Consider the following 7,522-nt stretch of genomic DNA (forward strand, 5'->3'; position numbering starts at 1 on the left):
GGCAGTGGTGCAATCCTGGCTCACCACAATACCTGCTCTCATATTCTAGCAATTCTCCCACCTCAGTCCCCTAAATAGCTGGGACTATAGGCGCATGCTGCTACACTCAGTTAATATTTTGTATTTTAGTAGAGATGGGGTTTCACTGGGTGGCCCAGGGTGGTCTCTAACTCCTGAGCTCAGGGAATCCACCCTCCTCAGCCTCCCAAAGTGCTAAGATTACAGGTGTGAGCCACTGCGCCTGGCAGGAGAAACAATTATAATGGTTCCAAATGAAATGAAATAATGACTGAAATAGATGCTACAAGAAGAGGAACTTAGTTCTTTGATAACTTATCATAGGGAAATGTGTACTAGTCAGGGAAACTGGGGAAAGCCTCCCTGAGATTGCAATGCTTGACTCAACATCTGAAAGTTGAGTATAAATTAACTGAGGAAAGGGCTAGAGAAGCCTTGTAGGAAGAGGAAGCAGCATTTGTGGAAAAAAAAAAAAAAGTATGGTGAGTTTGGAGTGACCAAAAATTAGGAAAAGGATAAACCAAAATTAGGATAGAAAGACTAAGAATCAGACAGTGCAGAGCCTTGTAGATTCATTAAGGTATTTTCACTTAACACTAATGACAACTGGAGGCCTTTCAAGTCCTTTTATCAGGGCTGTGATGTGATCAATTTGCCTTTGGAAGAAATCACTCTGGCAACAGTGTGGACAATAAAGAGGGAAGTCAGGGTAGATAAGGGTAGACCAGTTAGGAGACGACGAAAACCATGTTAAATTGGCCTGTCTTTGGATGATGATGGTAGCATCCAAAAGAAATGAGAAATGGATAGTAGACCCAGGACTTGATGATTTCATTTACTTTTAAGTGAGGGAGGAGTAAAGGTCAAGATCATATTGAGTATTACTCCTGTGTTTCTGGCTTGTTCAATCAGGTGGATGTTGATACTATTCTCTAAAACAGATCATTGGGAAGGAATTAGATTTGGATAGGAATGTGGAGGAGGGTAGTAAAGGAAGATGCTATGTTTCCCTTTGGGCATGGTATGCAAAATATCTTGTAAGAGGAGTCCCCTAGGTTTGGAGTGCTGAAATGAATTGGGAGTACAAGAGGTTTATTAGGGGGACATAAAGAGAAGAGAGGCAAGACTAAGGAGAGCCTCAGCCTGAGGTTCCGGTCTGACATAGGCTCTGCCAACTCACTGGAGAGCTTTCAGATATTGGGTAGAAATGTCCAGGACCCAGTGTTCCTCTCATGTTCAGTCCTTGGCTGGAAACTGCTCCCAAGTTTCTAACCTTGGCTTGAAAGATGGGGCAGACCCTAAAGGTGCTGACAGCAAGGGGCTGTTATTAAATTAAGTTTAGCCCAAAGCCGCCTGCTTATGTAGTTTAAGTTCGGCCTAAAGGTTCTCCATAGATCGTGAACTATAACCTAACTGGATATATAAAGAGACTTTAACCTACTCTTGTACCAATCACAGAGTTGCAGCCAATCACAGCCAATCAGTCACAGAAATACTGTTCAAACTGTATTTAAATAAGGCAAAGTCCAAGCTATGACCAATCCAGCCGTTTTTATACCTCACTTCCTTTGTCTGAATATCACTTTCCTTTTTATGTCCATAAATGTCATCTGACTATGTGGTAGCCCCCAGGAATCACTCTAAACCTACTGTGTTTGGGAGGGCTGCCAGACAATTCTTTGTTCAATTAAACACTGTTAAATTTGTCTAAAGTTTTCCCTTTAGTGCTGTGAAATAACTGCACTCCTTGCAAAAATAGCAAGGTCTTTCTTGGATGGAGATTTAATCATGCCCCTTCATAGGTGCCTCAAGTATTTTGGAGGTGTCCAAGAGCTGACCATCAGAATGAGTAATATACTTGAAAATGTCATCCAAATTTCCTTATTCAGAGCCCTGTTCTTCTAATTTTTAATTTCTTTTACATCCCAGGCACATATCTGCTGGCCCATATGGAAATTTTTGTCAACATATATTTGTCTTGGCAAATATTGGACTCACTATCCCGAAGCTAATCATCAGAAGAGCAATCTTTGGCTGACTATCTCAATGGCTAATCATCTCAGCAGTATTGTTAGTATTATCCACACATTTGCTAGTCTTCTCTCTAATTACAGTTTAAACAAGTGCAATTTGGAATCAGTCCTGAGGAATATTCATTTCAGTTTTATGTGCAAATAGGTATTTTTCATGTAATTTATTTTGTTTTGAATTTCACATTTCCTTATCCAGAAATAGGGTATGGTCTTTTCAATAACTACATTGCAATTTAATGCTTTATCCTTATAACAATCTTTAAAACATCAATCTATTATGTTTCTCTTATACTTTCCATTCATAAAGGCTTCATTTGTCATAATTGTGGCAAAGATGAAATCTGATGAACCCTAATTTTTAAGCTCCCTTTTTCTCTCCTACTTTTACTTCATTTATCTTTGAAGCTCTATTTGTTGGCTTTTAAATATAATTACTTTTTTTCTAAAATGCATATGGATCACAACAAATCAGTTGTACCTAAAACTCTTTTCTACTATAATTAAATATCACACATGAGCTACAGAAAAGGTGGGCAGAAATCATAATGGCTGGAGCCTAGGGAAGACAAAAAGCTTCTATACTTTGGTTGGCTTAGGATGAGGGACACTGCCTACTACTTTGTATTATTATTTTTAGAAGCTTAGGAATATATGTCCAGTCAGATCAAACCAATTTTACTAAGAATAGTATTGGAGACAAAGAGGTCAAAATGAGTGGGTCAAAGGTAAAGCCCAACCACTTGGCTTCGGGATGGAAAGAGCCTTCTAAACAAGCTCTTATTTCTCCTGTCCATATTCATGCCAGAACTAAAAGATATAAGAAGTCATATGTGCCTAAATAAGTTGTCTGACAGTGTTTTGAAAATGTGATATCTGCTTTGGGCCCTGTTTGCTTTCTGCCTGCAGAGCAGAAAGAATTGTGTGTTCATCCTCACTAGGCAATACTATGATAACCAAGAAACTACTGATGTTAGTGTTTATTCCCCATATTATTAAATCCCCACCTTCCATGCCTGGTCTTGGCTCTGTCCGTATTCCTGGGTTTGAATCTTTAGTTCTACATTCTGCAAACTCCAAGATCAAAAAGTCATGTGTCAGTTCTCGTTCTCAGTTTTAGTGGGAGTGTGTATTGATAAAAAGTTGTTCAGAAAAATAATTTCCCATTATATTATAAAGTTGAAAATTATCCTACTGTATGATCCAGAAATTTCAATTAAAGGAATAGAGCGTAGAGAAATTCTTGCAGTATATAACTCAGGAAAACTCTTTCACATGTTCACCAGGAAAATTTTCAGAAACGTTTACAATATAAAATATTATACCATAGTGAATATGAATGAACCACAGCTACATGAGCCAACATCCTTGAATTTTGGAAATAGAAAGCCAAGACTATATTAAGAGTGATTTCTGACTACATTAAGAATGATAGTATTTCATGCACAAAATAAATAAAAATAAACATGGGAATACTTATATATAGTCAATAAACATTATTTTAAAAATTAAAAAGAATTAAATGCAAATTTCAGGATAATAGTTACCTCTTATGGACAGGCCAAGATTGGAATAAAAGAATATGAGTTGCAGATAGATTTAATGGTATTGATAATTTTATGCTAAAATCTGGAGTGTTAATTTTGTTGTTATGCTTTCTAACTCACATACACATTAAATATATACTTAGTCTACTCAAATGATTTTGTGATCCTCTATTTGGTTCGGAACTAGAGTTGGAAAAAATTCTGGATTCTATCAGATTTGCTTGCTGTTAACAAATATTATTTAAGAAAAGGAATTCATTGTCTAATATGTTTAAGAAGTTGCAAGTTAAACAAGCTCATTTATCATGGGGCATTCTTTCTTCTTAAATGCCCATATATGTTAATATACAATGTGACTATCCAACTAGGGGATCTGGTGTTCAGTTTCCCAAACTTAACTGATAATGGAGCAACTTGTGGAACTAGCGCAGTACAGAATGGACTCAAGAAATATTTCCTTAAGGTCATAGCTCCATTTTTACTATTTTTCCTTTTCTCTATGCTGCAAATTCTTTGTTTCACTTGTGATTTCCCCAAACACATTAGTAATGATTAGGCTGCATTAAGTGCATGAAGCGTAGTGATACAAATAGACTTAGCTAAAAAACAAAAAACAAATAGACTTAACTGAAAATGGTGAAACTATTAGAAATGTCAAGAAACCTCCCATTTTCACAAAAACATCTAGCAGCACTCCTATTCTCCTCTATTGAACCTGATTTGCCTGTGTTAAAAAAGAAGGAAAGACTTTCCAAATACTTAAGTTGGTTATTTATCTATTTAACTTATTGATTTTTACATTAGCTTTCATTTTCTGCCATTTACTGAAAATCTGTAAGTGTTCATTGGGTTTAGTAAAATGGACTTTTGTCTCTGGATTATTTATATTGTAATTTATATGGGATAATGCACTCTAAGTTTCAAACAACTGACTTACAAACAACTTACAAATGTATTCTGGAGAGATTCATCAATAAACCTGGGTCTGCTTAATACTCTGGAATCTTAATAGGTTAAGACATTACCAATGATTAAACTCCTCTATGGGTATTTCCTTCTCAAGAAGAGTAGAGTGATTTGAACCCTACAAATTTAGGGTGGCTACCACAGCTGGAAAAAATTTTCATGAGAATACTTCTTCATGACAAGGAACTCAAAAGTAGGTGAGAGGATACCAAAGACAATTTGCTTATTTCTATTTTATTATCTGTTTTTCTATTTTATTTTCCATGAGAAAATATTCCACCTCAAATAGAACACACTGTTAGTCGCATCTTAATTTCTGCTCTATAGATGGGAAAAATTGTTTAGCAATTGAATTTTCATGGCTAGTCACTTTAGGATCAATCATTCAAATTTCCTAAGTACCTGTATATCTTTTCACATGAGTTCTCACTCAGAACCTTGGCTTTCTGGCAACTGGTATTTGTTTCTCCCAACTCAGTGGAATGCAGAAGCTGGCATGCAGTAGGTCCTAAAAGCTGATTGTATGCATCTCATCCCAGGTCTGCTTAAAATCAACTCTCTTGAGGGTATTTACACTAGGGAAATGGTAAAATGCTACAAATTTCCTTTCGTTTTGTTTTTGGTGGTCGGCTTGCCAGCACACAGCTTCCTGACATAGACAGCCTTTCTGGGCACCCACATTCAGTGGGTCCCAAGCTTTTGTCCAGCATCCAAGAATGAGGATGCACTGACAGCCAAAGAATGAGCAAGATGGAGGGTTCTGAAACAGCTTTCCACAGGAAGGGTATGCAGGGGTGGTCTCCCTACCTGAAGGTGACTGAGTCTGAGGCTTTTATGGGCTCAGAATAGGGGATAGTCAAGCCATAGGTAGTACTGAAAAAGGCAACATTCGATTAGTTGAAAGGCATTATTCAGAAACAGTCAATCAGGAAAGGGTGGGTAAACAGGAACATATGTTCTCATTACAGGTCGTGGGTTCATCCAGGACCGGCAGTCTGGTCTTTCAGCCTTCAGGCTGTTTTTTGGCTTGAAGGTAGGGCTTCACCAGGGATCCATCCCTATCTGCCTAGTTATTTTCCTGCCTCCTGCCACTATCAAATCCCCCCTCTGAAGAGGTATGTATAACTGCCATTAGAATAGGGACAAAGATGGATCTTAACTGCTTCCTGCTAGCAGGGGTTGCTGTTTTGGGAAAACAGCAGTCAGATCTCCCTCAGAGGCCTATCTAAGGGTCCTCAGTAAAAGCAAGCCATTGTCTAAGGCTTCAGTTTTATGACCATTTGGAATTTGATGGTCTGAAGGCCAAAAAGACAAACTGGGTTATCAGAAGACATGTATCAAAACTAAATAAGGAAGTAAGGACAGCTGAAAAATCCTGACGCTGCTGACACAACCAGCTAACTAGCGGCTAGTGGCTAGTGGCTACAGTTATGCCTGCTAAGATTTTGGTACATGTGACTTCTCTTTGGTTACTTCCCTTTGTCCCATTTTCCCAAATAAAGAAATCTTCAGGTTATGGGCACCCTTATTTATTCCTATCACCCAGCAAGATTTGCAGGATAATTCCCCAGAACCGGAATACTGATCCAGATTTTTACGTTACCCATCTCTTTTGTTTCTTCTAATCTGCAGCCAGAGATCACTGGTTGGTTCACAGGAATAATCAGGGTTAGCCTAAAATTTAGGCAAAAACTTAAAAACAACTAATGAGACTAGAATTTAGTGACAAGAATATGGTAAGTTTTGAAACACAATTCTCTCCCTCAAGTCCTCATTTTTGTTAAAAAACAAATAATGATAGGACTGAGTTGTTTGCAAAATAGACTCTAATCTTATACTTTGTCTGATTATTTGCATAAAGTACAGAAAGAATAATTATTTTTCACATAGGCTTTTAAAATTAACTTTACTGGAACTCTGTTCTACAATGAATCTCAGATAAGACCTTTTAAAGCTGAGCCCAGCCCTGGGTTTGTACCCTTAAACGCTATAAGTTGGGTAAATTTTTCTCTTCTTGAGGTCCCAAGATAACATGGGGCTTCTGGGCCTGTTATAAAGTGATGTTCTTTAGTCACCACAGGTTAGAAACCCTGTATGGGGACTGTGTAGACAAGGTATGTGGCCAGTTTTCCCTAGGGGATTTTATTGGCTCTACAAGTCAAACTTGATTCCTTAAAGCCTTGGTAAAACAACCAGTTTGTCCAGTTGTGTTCTGTTGCAGAAGAAAATGAATTCTTATTGTACAGATGCACATAGCTATATTTTTGTAAGTTAAGAATACTCACAAATAGCTTTCAAATTCTAGAGAAACCAGGCAGAGAGAACTAAACATGCTCTAAATTTTGTTCACAGGAGTATATCTTACTAATTGTTAAAAACCTGTAGATAGTTTAAAAGAAAAGTCTCCTTGACTCTGAGAAACAAAACAAGAATCAGCAATGTTTTAAGCAAAAAATTTAAAAAAGATTACTTCAGTTTCCAATTAGTTAAGTAGATTCAGTTAACTTTTGTCTTGCTTAATTTTCATGAGCATTTCAGCTCTTCATGAGTCTTGTATGTTTTTACTTTATTCCAGTGTCACAATCTCCAAAGATATCAGAAACCTGCATGTAAGAGCACATGTCAAAGTCCTATAGCTGATTAGAAACCATCTTTTAAAAAGGATTAAAGCAAGACAATAATTGTTTGGGAATTACAAAACATAGTTACAGTCAAAAACACAATTGACAAAGAAATTTGGTTATTTCTTTGGTTTACAATAACTTAATAACCTTAATTATGATTGATAGCATATACTCATACATTAGTAGAAATCTCATACAATTTTGGAAGATATATTATTAATAAAAATATAACTTGAAGAAGATTAAACTTTATTTTAATTTTGGAAATCCCATGTAACTAAACATGTTAAATAATCCTGTTTACATCTCTTTTGGATGCTGCAGTGGCCTGCTGTAG

The sequence above is a fragment of the Sapajus apella genome, unplaced genomic scaffold (assembly GCF_009761245.1).
Source record: "Sapajus apella isolate SASKATOON/1434 unplaced genomic scaffold, GSC_monkey_1.0 scaffold3, whole genome shotgun sequence".
NCBI classification, from domain to species: Eukaryota; Metazoa; Chordata; class Mammalia; order Primates; family Cebidae; genus Sapajus; species Sapajus apella.